We start from the raw sequence: 16,539 nt of genomic DNA on the forward strand, positions 1-16,539 counted from the left end.
TAGAAAAGAAAAAAGTACAGTGGCAGACATGACAGGTAAAACAATAAAATACGAGTGTTTAGCTTCTCCCTTTGTAGGTATCACCTAAGAGACAGCTGCCAAAATGAAGTTTTTAAAAAATTATTTTTATTTATTTATTTGAGAGCAACAGACAGAGAAAAGGGAGAGAGAGAGAGAGAGGGAGGGAGGGAGGGAGGGAGAGAGAGAGAGTGTGTAAGAGTACACCAGGGCCTCCAGCTACTGCAAACCAACTGCACATGCATGCACCACCTTGTACATGTGGCTTACATGGGTACTGGGGAATCAAGCCTTGAACCGGGGTCCTTAGACTTCACAGGCAAATGCTGCTAAGCCATCTCTCCAGCTCCAAAATGAAGTTTAATCCCTTTGTGACTTCTGACCAAAGCAAGAACTGCCAAAGGCATTTCAGTGCACCTTTCCACATTTGGAGGAAGATGAGCTGAGACGATGCTTATTCTATGCCTATCCAAAAGGTGTGAAGTTCAGGTTGTGAGAGGACACCTTAAAGGTCAGCAGATTGGCAAAGTAGTCCAGGTTTACAGGAAGAAGTATGTCATCTACATTGAATGGGTACAGAGAAAAGGCTAATGGCACAACTGTCCCTGTGGGCAGTCACCCCAGGAAAGGTGGCTATCACCTGGCTACAACTGGATAAAGACAGCAGGAAGATCCTGGAACGGAAAGCCAAATCTTGCCAGGTAGGAAAGGAAAAGGACAAATACAAGAAAGAAACACTAAAAAAGATACAGGAGTAGGGTCATCTTGTGTACACCTTTTACTGAATGCTTTGATTAAATAATCCTAGTCATAAAACAAATGATTGTTTAGATATAACCTCCAAATTACATCCAAATGGGTCCACCTATTTTGTTCTCTCTAATTAGGGAAGGGTATCAGTCAGACAGTGCTTGAGACAAACTATGCCTCTAATGGGCCTTGATACTCTGATTCTAGTAGGGGTGTCTCATCCATACTGCCTTGTCAAAAAGCACTTTTGGGGAGGTTATATGTTTTTTGTTGTAAGCTTTTTCCTTTATTTGCTACCTATACATTGGCTTCCTGCTTGGAAAGTAGTGTCATTAAATTCTTTGTGCAGGGAACCAGAAATAGGATTTAAAATGTCAATATCTAAGGGAAATAAAGTATAAAGTATTGGGCAATATTAATATCTCTATATAATTTTTTATATTTAATATTTTATTTATTTATTTGAGAAGGAGAAAGAAGCAGAGAGAGAGATAGACAGACAGAGAAAATGGGCCAGGAGACAGACAGACAGACAGAGAAAATGGGCCAGGGCATCCAGCAACTCCAGATGAACTCCAGATGCATGTGCCCCCTTGTGCCTCTGGCTTATGTGGGTCCTGGAGAATTGAACTGGGATCCTTTGGCTTTGACAGGTAAATGCCTTAACCACTAAGCCATCTCTCCAGCCCCCATCTATATATAATTTAATTCCTAATAAAGTAATTTTCTGGCATTTAGGCTATATATATATATTTATATCCAATCAAACTATATTTTGAATTTAATAATTTTATATGCAATAGTTATCTATAAAATCATTACATGCCATAAAAATAAGACATTTTCAGAAGTTGAATATAACAGTTTACATTAAAATGATATGCAACTAAGTTATTGGCACTAAAGCGGAAGTGGGGCTCTGTTGTAAAAAATGACCATAAATACTTCTCAATACTGCACTTATTTTCTTAAAATATTATGTACATGCCTTACCACTAAGAAATTGCATCTGAAGCTGGTGGTACATGCCTGTAGTTCCAGAACTTGAGAGTGGGGAGCAGAAGGTGTTAGAGTTCAAGGCCAACAAGTTTAAGGCTGGCCTAGTCTATATGAGATTGTCTCAAAAAAACCCCAACCCAATAAAACAGAAAAATACACACACAGAGCAAAACTACATGATGATTACCAGAAAACAACTAATTAAAGATAGGAGACATCAATTAGCACTGACAGGAAGGCCTATTCCAGGTGGGGTTGGAAGACCATACCTTTTTAATCCTTCAGGTGGAAGAACGTTTATTGGAGATTTGTTCTTGGTATTATTAATGATGTTTTGTGGAACTGCTCTGTGTGTCTGTAGAATGTTACCAGCTCCTTTTCCTCTTGTCTACTAAGTGCCAGTGGTGCCCTTACTCTACTTGTGACAACCCACAATACCCTGGGAGAAAATCACCCTCAGTTGAAGACCATTCCTACACACCCACTGTTGCAAAACCTAAAACCAGGCATGATGAAATTTGCAGGGGAGATGAATTCTGGAAGTTGATTCTTTCCAAAATAGAGGTATTTGGGAAACATCTTGGGAATTCTGTATGTTCTTCAAAATGGAACATAAAACCCTAAACCTACCCAATTTAAAGATTAGCCTTTAAGGAAGAATTAATGCTGTTCAGAAGGAAGATAATGGAAGCTAGTCTTTCTGTCACTAATAATGTGCAATGATCATAACAAATTACTAGATAAACACAGAAGCAGGACCATAGTGGAAAAAGTAGTGACAAATAGAATGAGATCTGATAAAATGTTGGATTGTGCAGACTTTAAAGTGGCATACTCAGAGAACTCAAATGTAGTTGATTGAGTCAACACAAAGGATACACAAGGATGGAAAGTCATGATTAAAAGAGTACTATACCTGAAGTGAACTTTTCACTGGGTGGACTTAATGACTACCAGCTTTGTGAAGAATTGTGATATGTGCAGAGGGTGGTGCCCATTGTAAGAAGTGGTAAGTGTTGAGTGTGTGGGTAACACAAATCTACCTCTGAACAGACTGAGTGTTAGCTTTGGGGAAAAAACTAAAAATTAAAAAACATAGTTTAAGAAGCCAATAGAAAAAATAGAAACAAAATATCAGCAAGTGGCAACAGTACCAAGAAACAGATTCAAACACATCAAACCAATAATTAAATTGTATGTAAATTGTAAAATGTTTGCATTGTACATAAGAGATCATCAGATAAACTCAGATTAGAAAATGCACTTATGTTCTGTCTGTAACAGATATGCTTTAAAGTATGTATAAATTCAGCATATGAGAATGTAAAGTGATATACCAGGTAAACAACACAAGAAAGATTGTGTTGCTATGTTGACTTCGAAAGAAAAAAAAACTTTTAAGACAAAGGGATATGGAGGAACATTTATAAATCACAAAGTAACAATTCATTAGGAAGACCTAATCATGGACATTTAATAAGTCTCAAAGTTCATGTTATCAAAACATGATAGAAATGATAGAAAATGCAGTTTCTGATTTTATCACCTTTCCATCTCTAGCAGGACAGGTTTAAAAAAAACACATAGTTTAGATATAAAATACCTGAGCATGTTGACAATCAACTTGGAGCTAATATTTACAGAACATTGTACTCAACAACTGTAGAATTTTTCTCTTAAAACAGAGAAGAAAGAGAATGGGCATACAAGGGCCTTCTGAAAACAAATTCCAGATGCATGTGCCACTTTATGCTTCTAGTTTTATGTGGGTACTAGGGAATCAGTCCCTGGATGTCAGGCTTTGCAAGCAAGTGCCTTTAACCACTGGTCTAGGAATTTTTTTTTCTGTTTATTCTCTCTCTCTTTCTTTCTTTCTTTCTTTCTTTCTTTCTTTCTTTCTTTCTTTCTTTCTTTTTTTTGAGACAAGGTCTAACTCTGCAGTCCAGGCTAACCTAGAACTCATAATCCTCCTGCCTCAGCCTACCATATCATAAGATTGTAGGCATATTGAATCATGACCAACTTAAACAATCTTTTCAAGTACATATAGAATGTTCATCAAGGTAGTCCATATGGCAAAGCTTAGTAAACTCAGTAAATTTTCAAAGATTTTCACATTGTAGAGCATATTATATAACAATAGAAGATTTTAATTAAAAAAAATCTGCATGCAGTGTAGCTTTTTCCAGCTTTCTGTTATCTGGTATACATGGAGGAGGTTTTCAACTCAGTCCCAACAGGATTTCTCAGTGACCTTGCACCCAAATATGTGGAGTCTTTAGCAATAGGGTCTTACCATGTATACCTGGTGGGAGACCAAAAGCCTCAACAATGACCTATAACATTTTGGGGTTATCAGTGACCTCCCTGGCCAACAATTCACTGGAAGGTATCCCATCCCTGGCAATGAAAATTTTCTAGTAACAATATATGGTTTCTGAGTGTTCCATTGCATACAGTTTGATGGAAGAGAGAGAAATCACCAGTGGAGATACTCAACAGTAGACACTGCAAACCTTAAATTTGGCCAGCTAGCCCAAATGAGCCAATGGGTGCAATAGTGACATGTCTGTTATGGGAGAAACCATCTTCTCTTTAATTGGACTGGAGGTCTGCTCCATAGAGGGCAATACATTCCTGATAATGCAAACCTACAACAAGGGTAGTCATGAGCCCTAGGAGTGTAGTGTCTGCTGGTGTCTGGCTAAATGTAGATACTATGCTCACCAAACAGCTCAGTAAGCACTTCTCTTAATGTTCATACCAATATATTAATGCTATTCTCACTTTTGAATAGAGAAGCCTCTCTTTTCAGATTGAATTGACCTTGGATGACTCAGAAGGCACTATGGTGCTGAGAAGAATTGACAGAGGAGTGCTCAGCACTGAGTTATCACTATCACATCTTCCAAGACTCAGGGTCCATTGCAGAAGAGGTGGCGGAAAGAATATAAGAGCCAAAGAAGGGTAGGACTCCTTACAACATGTGCTCCTCCAGACACAAAATAGCCTGAATATCCATGGCCTCAGTGCCTGAAACTACCTTCACAAGACCATCATAATATGAGGAAAAGATGATGACATCAAAATAAGAGAGAGGGACTTCCGGTTAAGATGGCAGCATACGCCAAAGCAGCCTAGGGGAGATAAAGCCAAAGAAAACCCAGCAAAATACACACTTTAATTAAAAAGTGAGGTGTATAAGAAATTAAAACAGCAGCAGAGAAGTAGGAGAGATCCAGAGCATCCAGAGCCCACACAGGCAGGCCGAAGCAACTCTGGCAGCAGAAGTGACGGTGGAAACCATGGCTCTGACTCTGGCAGAAACAGCAGCAGCTCCAGCACTGGCAACAGCGGCTCCTGCAATGGTGGGTCCAACAGCAGCAGCTATAGCAGTGGTGGATCCAGCAGCGGCAGCTTCAGCAACATCAGTGGCAGTTCCAGCAGCGGCAGCTTCAGCCGCAGCAGCGGCGGATCCAGCAGCGGCAGCTTCAGCAGCAGCAGTGGTGGATCCAGCAGTGGTGGTGCTGGTCTGCAGGGCCACAGTCGCTAGGCACAGTTTGCCCCACAGGAAAAGCCAGTGCCCATCTCCAGAAAATAGAACAGTGGTCCAGGACCTAGCCAGCCTACTTGACTGAGACCAAAATCATCCAAAAAGGTAACTGGGATTGCACCAGGGAAGGGTCTCACTTGGTCACAAGCTGACTTGGAACCCTCAACAGACCAGAAATCTTAACCTTTTTGTTGATAGAGGATCTGGTTGTTATAATACCTACTCTTGCATAAATACTCAGTACTGTTTTTGATTGAATGTGTATGGTGTTTAGTTAAATTTTAGGATCTGCCTGTATTTTGTTCCACTCAGCCTACTTGAATACTCCCATAGCAGGCAAACTCAACCCCTAGGAACACTTTTCTAGATACTCTGAGAATGTTAAGAGCCACACCTAACATCTTAATCTTCTACCCTGAAGATATATAACATCAGATCAATTGATAACAGCTAAGAATACCCAGCTAACTAGAAAATCCAAGCAATAACTTAATGCAAGATGCAAAAATATATACATTATAACACAAGAAACACTAAAAATCAAGACAATATAAATCCACCAAAAAGTATTAATGCATCAGAAATGACCTCCAGTGAGAACGAGTTAGAGGAAATGCCTGAGAAAGATTTCAAAAGAATGTAAATATGTTCAAAGAAGAAATCAAAGGAATCAAAGAAGACACAGGACACCAATTTAATGAAACAAAGAAGTCAATGCAAGACATAAATAAGGAAATAGAAATAATAAAGAAAAACCAGTCAGAATTACTAGTAATGAAGAACACAGTTAATGAAATAAAAAAACTCTGTAGAAAATCTCACCAGTAGAATGGATGAAGGAGACGACAGAATATCTAAGCTACAAGACCAAGTGGCAGATCTAATATAGTCCAACAAAGAGAAAGACAAACTAGTAGAAAAGTATGAATGGGAATTTCAAGATATTCGGGACACTATGAAAAGATCAAACAAGAATTTAGGGCATAGTAGAAGGAGAAGAATTTCACTACAAAGGCATAGTAAGCATCCTCAACAAAATCATAGAAGAAAACTTCCCCCAAACTGGGAAAGAGGTGCCAGTGCAGATACAGGAAGCCTTTAGAATACCAGCCAGACAAAACCCGGAAAGAACCTCTCCTTACTATATTATAATCAAACTAGCAAACACACAATCCAAAGAAAAAATATTGAAAGCAGTTAGAAAAATCAAGTTACCTACAAAGGCAAACCCATCAGGATTATAGTAGATTACTCAACACAAACTTTAAAAGCCAGAAGGGCTTGGAGTGATGTATTCTCGCTCAAATAGACAGAGAAATAAGGACACTCCATGACAAAAGCAGGCTAAAGGAGTATTTGAAGACAAAACCAGCTCTACAGAAAATACTTTTTTTTTTTTTTTTTTTTTTTTGGTTTTTCAAGGTAGGGTTTCACTCTGGTCCAGGCTGACCTGGAATTAACTCTGTCATCTCAGGGTGGCCTTGAACTCATGGCGATCCTCCTACCTCTGCCTCCCGAGTGCTGGGATTAAAGGCGTGCGCCACCACGCCCGGCCTCTACAGAAAATACTTGAAAGAATCCTCCATGCGGAAGAGAAGGAAAAGCACACATATAAGGAACCTAGAAAAAAACAAGCAATACTCAAATACAAGTTAACACAAGAGAGCAAAGGTAGAACTGGAAACACACACACACACACACACACAAATGGCAAACATAAATACACACCTTTCAATAATATCTCAGAAGGGAGAAGAGGCCACGACCAGGCAGAAAACCCCGGAGTCGCTACCGGAGTGGAGTCCACTCCCCAGCTGCTACCACAGAGGCCCACCACCTGTCCTTCCATCTGCCCGCCCATCCCCCTATCCCGTTCACCATGTAGAGTCTCTAGTCCAGGCTGACCTGCCTTAGAACTCACAGTGATCTTCCAACCTTTGTCTTCCAGTTACTGGAAATAAAGGCAGCCTGCTTCTGCAAAGTGGTTCGATCAAAGGGACTATGTCTTCATTGAATTTTGTGTTGAAGACAGTAAAGATGTGAATCTAAATTTTGAAAAATCCAAACTTACTTTCAGTTGTCTTGGAGGAAGTGATAATTTTAAACATTTAAATGAAATTGATAATTTTCACTGTATTGATCCAAATGATTCCAAGCATAAAAGAACAGACAGATCAATTTTATGTTGTTTACAAAAAGGAGAATCTGGCCAGTCATGGCTTAGGTTAACAAAAGAATGAGCAAAGCTTAACTGGCTTAGTGTGGACTTCAATAATTGGTAAGACTGGAAAGATGATTCAGATGAGGACATGTCTAGTTTTGATCGTTTTTCTGAGATGATGGACCACATGGGTGGTGATGAGGACATAGACTTACCAGAAGTAGATGGAGCAAATGATGATGCACAAGACAGTGATGATGAAAAAATGCCAGACCTGGAATAAGGAGCATTATCACCTGGATTGTAAGAAAGAAAAAATAACTTCTCTGCAAGATTTCTTAAAAGAGAATTCCTGAGTTGATAGCTCTAAAGGTAGATGCTGTATTTGCCACTTTTAACTCAATTTTCAACCTGTTTGTTTATTTTAAAGGCTTCACTAAGGGTTGATAATATACCATTGTGTGGGGCAATTTTGAGTCCGCTAAGGCAATATACTTATGCATGGACATTTCTCAGACTTCCCATGAAGGTGTTGAGAACCTAGACAATTGATTCAGCAGTTGAGATAAATAAAAACTTTTCACTTAAGTCTCCTTTACTTTTTTTTTAAAATTATTTATTTATTTATTTGAGAGCGACAGACACAGAGAGAAAGACAGATAGAGGGAGACAGAGAGAATGGGCGCGCCAGGGCTTCCAGCCTCTGCAAACGAACTCCAGACGCGTGCGCCCCCTTGTGCATCTGGCTAACGTGGGACCTGGGGAACCGAGCCTCGAACCGGGGTCCTTAGGCTTCACAGGCAAGCGCTTAACCGCTAAGCCATCTCTCCAGCCCAGTCTCCTTTACTTTTTAACATAGTTACTGACATGATAGGAAGCTCTCAGCTTAGGGAAAGATAATGAGATTTAGATACTAGTACATGGACTTAGAAGTGGCTGAAACAAATTGCCCGACATTTTAAATTGACAACCCTACCTTCCTCTGTATCTTTCAGGATTGTTCCATTAAAGTTTATTTTACCAAAAAAAAAAAAAATGTATTTCACATTATTGTTTGTAACTTGTCAGTGTTCCTTATGTGTATCTTAGCTAAAACTAAGACTAGTGAATGCCCTAACTTTAGATGGCTTTTGAAGCCTATACATTTAGTATTATTAGGCCCTTAAGCTTTTCCATCTCTTAGCATGGAGGATGAAGAAAGCTGTACATTGTTGCTTGAGAGTCTGTACATTTTAGACCAGATTTGTATTTGCACTGTCAGTATGACAAATGAGTGAAAAGATGTTAATACACTATTGGGATTTTTAAAAATTTCTTGTTTTGATTTCAGCTCATACCCTGGCTGGGGGTGGGGACTCAATTTATGTTCATGACAGTGGGGATTTTTTAAAATGTCTACATATTTTCTAATAAACTGTTGGAAGAATAAAAAAAAAATCTCTTAATATCAATGGCCTCAATGCCCCAACCAAAAGACATAGGTTAGCAGACTGGGTTAAGAAGCAGGATCCTACAACTTGTTGTCTCCAAGAAACTCACCTTTCTACAAAGGATGGACATTATCTTAGGGTGAAAGGTTGGAAAATGGTGTTTCAAGCAAATGGGCCTAGAAAACAAGCAGGGGTTGCTATCCTAACATCTGACAAGGTAGACTTCAGTCCAACATTAGTCAAGAAAGATAAGGAAGGTCACTTTATATTGATTAAGGGCACACTCCAACAGGAGGACATTACAATCCTAAAAATATATGCAGCTAACATGGGGGCTCCCAAGGTCATCAAATAAACACTATTAGAACTAAGGTCACAGATAACACCAAACACAGTGGTACTGGGTGACTTCAACACCGCACTCTCATCAATTGACAGGTCATCCTGGGAAAAAATAAACAGAGAGGCATCTGGACTAAATGAGGTGATAGAAGGAATAGACCTAACAGATATATACAGGACATTTCATCCAAATGCTGCAGAATATACATTCTTTTCAGCAGCACCTGGAACATTCTCTAAAATAAACCATACATTAGGACACAAAGCAGATCTTCACAAATTCAGGAAAATTGAAATAATTCTTTGCATTCTGTCTGTCCACAATAGAATCAAACTACAAATCAATAGCAAAAAAGGCTATAGAGCATACACAAAATCATGGAAATTAAACAATACACTACTAAATGATGAATGGGTCAATGAAGAAATCAAGAAGGAAATCAAAGAATTTATAGAGTCAAATGATAATGAGAACACAACATACCAAAATCTCTGGGACACAATGAAGGCAGTTCTAAGAGGTAAATTTATAGCCTTAAGTGCCTATATTAAGAAATTAGAAAGGTCACAAGTAAATGACCTAATGCTTTACCATACAGCCTTGGAAAAAGAAGAACAAGGCAAACCAAAAATCAATAGACAGGAATAAATAATAAATATTAGGGCAGAAATTAATGAAATAGAAACAACAACAACAAAAATCCAAAGAATTAATGAAACAAAGAGTTGGTTCTTTGAAAGGATAAACAAGATTTATAAACCCTTAGCAAATCTGACCAAAAAAAAGAGAGAAGAGACACAAATTAATAAAATTAGAGATGAAAAAGGTAACATCACAACAGATTCCAGAGAAATTAAAAAAATCATAGGGACATACTATAAAAGCATATACTCCACAAAGTATGAAAATTTGAAAGAAATGGATGATTTCTTTGATTTATATGACCTACCTAAATTAAATCAAGATGAGATTAATCACTTAAATAGACCTATAACAAGCATGGAGATCCAAATAATTATCAAAAATCTCCCAACTGAAAAAAGCCCAGGCCCAGATGGATTCACTGCTGAATTTTACTAGACTTTCAAGGAAGATCTAACACCATTGCTTCTTAAGCTTTTCCATAAAGTAGAAAAAAAAGGAATTCTACCAAACTCCTTCTGTGAAGCCAGCATCACCCTGATGCCAAAACCAGACAAAGATAGAACAAAAAAAGAAAATTACTGTCCAATCTCCCGCATGAACATAGATGCAAAAATTCTCAACAAAATATTGGCAAACAGAATACAAGAATATATCAGAAAGATCATTCATCCTGACCAATTAGGTTTTGTCCCAGAGATGCAGGGATGGTTCAACATAAGCAAATCGACAAATCTAATACATTATATAAATGGATTGAAGGACAAAAATCACACGATCATCTCATTAGACACACAGAAATCATTTGACAAAATCCAACATCCCTTCATGATAAAAGTCCTACAGAGATGGGGAATAGAAGAAACATATCTCAATATAATAATGGCTATTTATGACAAACCTACCAGCCAACATATTAGTAAATGGGGGAAAACTGGAAGCTTTCCCACTAAAATCAGGAACAAGACAAGGCTGTCCACTGTGCCCACTATTATTTAATATAATTCTGGAAGTTTTAGCCATAGCAATAATGCAAGAGACACACATTAAAGGGATACAAATTGGAAAGGAAAAGGTCAAGTTATCATTATTTGAAGATGACAAGATTCTATATATAAAGGACCCTAAAGACTCTACTAGCAAACTGTTAGAGCTGATAAAAACCTACAGCCATGTAGCAGGATACAAAATAAATACACAGAAAGCAGTAGCCTTCCTATATGCTAACAACAAACACACAGAGGATGAAATCAGAGAATCACTCCCATTCACAATTGCATCAAAGAAAATAAAGTACCTTGGAATAAACCTAACCAAGGAAGTAAAGGATCTTTACAATGAAAACTTTAAACACTCAAGCAAGAAATTGCAGAAAACATCCCTTGTTCCTGGATTGGAAGAATCAATATTGTGAAAATGGCAATCTTACCAAAAGCAATCTACACATTTAATGCATTCCCCATCAAAATTCCAAAGGCATTCTTCATGGAAATAGAAAAAACAATCCAAAAATTCATTTGGAATCACCAAAAACCCTCGAATATCTAAAATAATACTGAGCAACAAAAATAAATTTGGTGGTATCACCATACCTGATTTTAACCTGTACTACAGAGCCATAGTAACAAAAGCAGCATGGTACTGGCACAAAAGCAGACATGTAGATCAATGGAACAGAATAGAGGACCCAGATGTAAGTCCAGGTAGCTATAGCCACCTGATATTCGATAAAAATGCCAAAAATACTCATTGGATAAAAGACAGCCTCTTCAGCAAATGGTGTTGGGAAAACTGGATATATATCTGCAGAAGGATGAAAATAGATTCTTCTCTCTTGCCATGCACAAGAATTAAGTCCAAATGGATTAAAGACCTTAACATCAGACCTGAAACTCTGAAACTGCTAGAGGAAAAAGTAGGGGAAACCCTTCAACATATTGGTCTTGGTAAAGACTTTCTGAATACAACCCCAGTTGCTCAGGCAATAAAACCACAGATTAATCACTGGGACCTCATGAAATTACAAAGATTTTGCACTGCAAAGGTCACTGTAAATAAAGCAAAGAGACAACCTACAGAATGGGATAAAATCTTCACCAGCTATATATCTGATAGAGGATTAATATCTAGGATATACAAAGAACTCAAAAAGTTAAATAATAAGGAATCAAACAAGCCAATCAAGAAACGGGCAATGGAGCTAAATAGAGAGTTATCAAAAGAAGAAATATGAATGACATATAAGCATCTAAAAAGATGTTATACATCCCTAGTCTGATGACTAGGAAAATGCAGATTAAAACTACATTGAGATTCCATCTCACTCCTGTCAGATTGGCTATCATCATGAAATAAATGATCATAAATGTTGGTGGGGATGTGGAAAAGGAGGAACCCTTCTACTGTTGGTGGGAATGCAATCTGGTCCACCATTGTGGAAATCAGTGTTGAGGTTCCTAAAACAGCTAAAGATTGATCTACCATATGACCCAGCTATAGCACTCCTAGGCATATATCCTAAGTACTCATCTCATTTCCTTAGAAGTATGTGCTCAACCATGTTTATTGCTGTTCAATTTATAATAGTTGGGAAATGGAACCAGCCTAGATGTTCCTCAACTGATGAGTGGATAATGAAGATGTGGCACATTTATACAATGGAGTTCTACTCAGCGGTAAAGAAAAATGAAGTTATGAAATTCGCAGAAAAATGGATGGATCTGGAAAGGATTATACTAAGTGAGGTAACCCAGGCCCAGAAAGCCAAGCACCACATGTTCACCCTCATATGTGGATCCTAGCTACAGACGATTGGGCTTCTGCGTGATAAGGAAAAAACTCAGTAGCAGAGGCCCGTAAGTTAAAAAGGAGATATAAAGGGAAGAGAAAGGGAGCAGGGTACTCTACAGGTTGGTATTGTATATACGTAAGTGCAATGATTGAAAGGGGGGGGGGATATTATGGAGAATGGAATTTCAAAGGGGAAAGTGGGGTGGGGAGGGATGGTATTACCATGGGATATTTTTTACAATCATGGGAAATGTCAGTAAAAATTGAGGAAAAAAAAAGGAAATAAAAGAGCGACTGACTGAGATGGGGGAGAGGTATGATGTAGAGAGGAGTTTCAAAGGGGAAAGTGGGGGGGGAAGGGAGGGAATTACTATGGGTTATTGTCTACTATTAGGGAAGTCGTCTATAAGAAAAATAAATAAGAAAATCAAGAAATCTAGTATTTCTAAATATTTGGAAATTAAAAAACATGTATATAACTCCTGTTCTTGAAAGTTCCTGAAAGAACTCATAAGGGAGCAAAAATTTTTTTGATAAAAAAGCCAGGTGTGGTGGCACATGCCTTTAATCCCAGCACTCAGGAGGCAGAGGTAGGAGGATTGCCATGAGTTCGAGGCCACCCTGAGACTCCATAGTGAATTCCAGGTCAGCCTGAGCTAGAGTGAGACCCTACCTCAAAAAAAATGTTTTTTGATAAAAATGCTAAAAGCAGAGCACCTTGGGCTGGAGGGATGGCTGAGTGGTTGAGTCATGCCTGCAAAGCCAAAGGACCCAGGTTTGATTCTCAGGACCCATGTTAGCCAGATGCACAAAGGGGCACATGTGTCTGGAGTTCATTTGCAGTGGTTGGAGGCACTGTTGTGCCCATTCTCTCTCTCTCTTCCTCCTTCTCTGTCAAATAAATAAATAATTTTTTTAAAAAAAAGCACCTCAAAATTTATGGCTCAAAGTACATACATATACACATACATATAAAGTCATAATGAAACCCTTATGTTGTATAATTAGTGTTTTTAAACAATAAAAAATGGGTAAAGCAAAAGCAACACTTGGGGAACTTTGTAACTTTAAATATCTGTAGTAGAAATGAAGGAAGATTTAAAACATTTTCCACTGGAATTTTTGTAAGATGACAAATTAGAACCCTTATCAATGTGAGTTGGTTAAAGAAGACTTGATAATAAACAGTAGTCTATTCCTACAAGAGGTAATAACTGAAAACAAAAGCAGTGTGCCCGTTGAGGCCACAGTGGCAGTGAACACTGCCCAGCCTCACTGTGGCTCAAGCTGATGTCAGTGGGAACTGCCAAGGATTTCAGGTCTCCTGACATGGTGCTGCAAGGAACAGGTAATTGGAAGAGGACCAATTGGGCTCTGAATGGAACTAAGGACTGGGGAGGCCCAGAAGTTCAGGCTGTGGATGTGGAAGCTGAAGTGTGACTCTGAAGCCTAAAATGGGATTCCACATTGGAGGTTTAACATTGGGTGAGTGACAGTGAGTGACAGAGGGAAGTACATGCTGAACTCTGCAATTGTGCCAGAACTGCTTGCTGTCCTTAGGTGAACTGGCCTGGTTTGCAGTGACCTAGAGATCAAGGAAGCTCTCCCCAATAGAAACAGCTAGAGCCCTGGTATAATGAAGAATATTCAGCAACAGAGGGAAACAATGTGGGCGGGGTCACTTCCATAACTCAGATTTAGAAACACACCCGGGGGTTTGGCCACCCAGCATAAGTGCAGTATAAGAGGTGGAAGTGTCCCAAAGGCAGTATCCTACGCTGAGGGCAGAGAAAAACCCCAGTAAATGGCAGACAACTACTAGAGGCTGAGCAGAAACTCAACTCAAAAGGTAACTTATGTAAACTCCACTAGGACACTACATTTCCACAAATCTGGGTTTCCAGATTTGAACTAGAACTGCAAATCACCACCCTCACCCCTGATACATACATGAAACATCAAGGGCAGGGAAGGAATTCAAAGCCCGCATGTGATGGTTAACCTCATTTGTCATCTTCGAAGGATTTAGGATCATCATGGAAACAAGTCTCTGTCTTTGAGAGATGTTTTAGATTAGGTTAATTGAGGTGGGATGACCCACCCACTGTGGGTGGTGCCATTTTGTGGGCTGAAGTCTTGGACTGAACAAAGGAGATATCTAACTGCTCACCAGCATTCACTGCCCTGCTTCCTGATTGCAGACACAGCGTGGCCAGCTACCTCCTCCTGTGCTGTGCCTTCCCCATCATGATGGATGTATTTACCCTGAAATATAAGTTGAAATAAACCCACTCTCAGTTGCTTTGGTCAGGTATTTCACAATGAGAAAAATAACTACTACACCATTCCACCAAGGATGAAATACTAATGATTTCATATATATATATATATATATATATATATATATATATATATATATATGAATATATGAATATATATATATGAATATATATATCCTATTTTACTTTCATTCAAGAATATTTCTTGATTTAGTTTCTATATTTTTTATATATACAACTTATTTACTTTCTGTTATAGTCAAGTTCACATTGCTGGTAGAATACTACTCTTATTCCTTATTTCACAATACCTACTGAAGTTAAAGGGGCAGCTGTTTTTAAGTATTATGATATTTGGACCTACTAGTGGTTGTGTTTGATTCTGTAGTCAACATTTTAGTTGTGGAGTAGGATTGGAGTTTGTGCATGGGAGCCTGACCACAGAGACTATGGGTTTAAATATTGAGCTACAATTTCAGTCATCTGAGGAAGAATGACACAAAAATTCTAGTAAAGCCTAGTCCCACTTGAAAATTGCAAACGTTTCAATTGAAGGAATATAGCTGATAGAAAAAAAAAAAAAGTAACCAATGGAGTAACCCCAGGTGCACAAGTTCCAACACAGAAATGTAAGAAGTGCGAAAAATCAAAACAATGTCATCCCTCCAGAAAATACCTGTTCCACAATAGTGAATTCTAATGATAGTGAATTAAACAAAAGCCCAAAGAATTCAAAGGGTAAGAATGGCTAACAAAATCAAAGAGGATGCAAATAAATTCTTAAAATGGATTCAGAGAGCATACAAATAGACAGCTGAGTGAAATAAGGCAATACAGGATACGAAAGAGGAATTCAATATATAGATAGAAAAACAAAAATATCATTTGAAACTTAAGAAATAAAATTTTTATCAAATCAAACTCAGTAGTGTGGGCTAGAGAGATGACTCAGTAAAGTGATTGCCATGTGGTGTAGTCAGGTTCACCTTTCAGGTTCACATTGCTGGTAGAAATCACCCAACCAAGAACAGCTCTGAGAAAAAGAGATTTACTTTGGTTTACAGGTTTGAGGGGAAGCTCCACGATGGCAGGGGTAGAAGATGGCATGAGCAGAGGGTGGACATCACCTTCTGGCCAACATAAGGTGGACAATAGCAGCAGGAGAGTGTGCCAAACACTGGCATGGGGAAACTGGCTATAACATCCATAAGCCTGCACCCAACAATACGCTCCCTCCAGGAGATGTTAATTCCCTAATCTCCATCAGCTGGGAACCTAGCATTCAGAACACCTAAGTTTATGGGGGTCACCCGAATCAAACCACCACATTCTGCACCTGGCCCCAATAAACTGTTAACCATCCATGATGTAAAATGCAATTCATTCAGTCCATCTTTAAAAGTCCCCATGGTTTTTTTTTTTTAATCAATGATGTTCAAATGTTTCCATAATCCAAGATCTTTTAACTGAGCCATAATACCAAAAAAACCCCCCCAAAACCCATACCGGCACAGAATAAACATTCATACTGAAAATGATGGCATTGGGCATAGCAAAGAAATATTCAACCAATA

The 16,539-nt window shown here is 38.5% G+C and overlaps 1 pseudogene; it reads left to right on the forward strand.

Annotated features, from left to right (window-relative positions):
• The first annotated feature begins 608 nt into the window (after positions 1–608).
• LOC101600741 lies at positions 609–7,926 on the forward strand (annotated as a pseudogene).
• Positions 7,927–16,539: the final 8,613 nt, after the last annotated feature.

This window comes from Jaculus jaculus, chromosome 2 (genome assembly GCF_020740685.1).
Source record: "Jaculus jaculus isolate mJacJac1 chromosome 2, mJacJac1.mat.Y.cur, whole genome shotgun sequence".
NCBI lineage: Eukaryota > Metazoa > Chordata > Mammalia > Rodentia > Dipodidae > Jaculus > Jaculus jaculus.